Source organism: Myotis yumanensis, unplaced genomic scaffold (assembly GCF_028538775.1).
Source record: "Myotis yumanensis isolate MYYU_CA2020_CCGP unplaced genomic scaffold, mMyoYum1.0.hap1 SCAF_3, whole genome shotgun sequence".
In the NCBI taxonomy this organism is placed as follows: Eukaryota; Metazoa; Chordata; class Mammalia; order Chiroptera; family Vespertilionidae; genus Myotis; species Myotis yumanensis.
Genome location: NW_027223754.1, coordinates 115,702,969 through 115,703,772, shown reverse-complemented (window position 1 = coordinate 115,703,772; position 804 = coordinate 115,702,969). Strand labels below are relative to the sequence as shown.

Sequence of the window (804 nt, the reverse complement as noted above, 5' to 3'; positions counted from 1 at the left end):
TGGTTTCTGGGCTCCACTCATATTAATTTTCCAGGGAGTTTCTCAGTCTCACTTTAGGAATTTTCTTTCAAATTGAATAGGAGAATTGTGGATGCATTTCTGGTATCAAAATAAGTAACCATCCAAAATGAATGTACTGTAATCAAATAAGGACAACCCCCCCTCCCCCCAACCACCACCAAAAGATGTTTTCCTTTAGGAAATTAGTGGGACAGCATAGATATTTCAGGCAGACCCTGCTAAAATTCCACCAAGGAATTAAGAAGTATAATAGTTTTAATTAAACTTACAGAAATATGATTTGATGGGAAGATGAGAGAAAGGCTGCTTCCTGACATTCGCCAGGCCATGCGAGAAGAGTTTTCAGAGCAGTGGCTGATGTGGACATTGCATTCAGGAGAATGACAATTTATTCTTTCACAAAACTCTTCCCCCGTTTTGTTCCTTTATTTAATAGGTAGTAATAGTCTTAAAAATCTTTCTCTTCATCAGATGTTTGATCCCCTTGCAAAACTTTTGGTCTCTGAGCTTGAACATGGAGTTTTACTCCATCAATAACATGACTGTCATGCTGTAGTGCATTCTGAAGTTCTTCTGAAGAAAAATGAATCCAACCCATACCGCTGTGAAAGCCAGTCTCTGTCAGAAGGTACAGTGCACTTTCATATATGGCCAAACTGTGCAAAGTATTCTCTCAGCTCACTCCAAGAGACGGTCCAGGGAATTTTTCTGACAAAGGCAACAGGTCAACTAGTACTGGCCCGCAGAGTGATAGCTAGGGGCCCTCGCTGCCGACACCGCCAT

The 804-nt window shown here is 41.2% G+C and overlaps 1 pseudogene; it reads right to left on the bottom strand.

Annotated features, from left to right (window-relative positions):
• Window positions 1–442: 442 nt before the first annotated feature.
• On the bottom strand, window positions 443–804 carry LOC139005227 (SRA stem-loop-interacting RNA-binding protein, mitochondrial pseudogene; annotated as a pseudogene).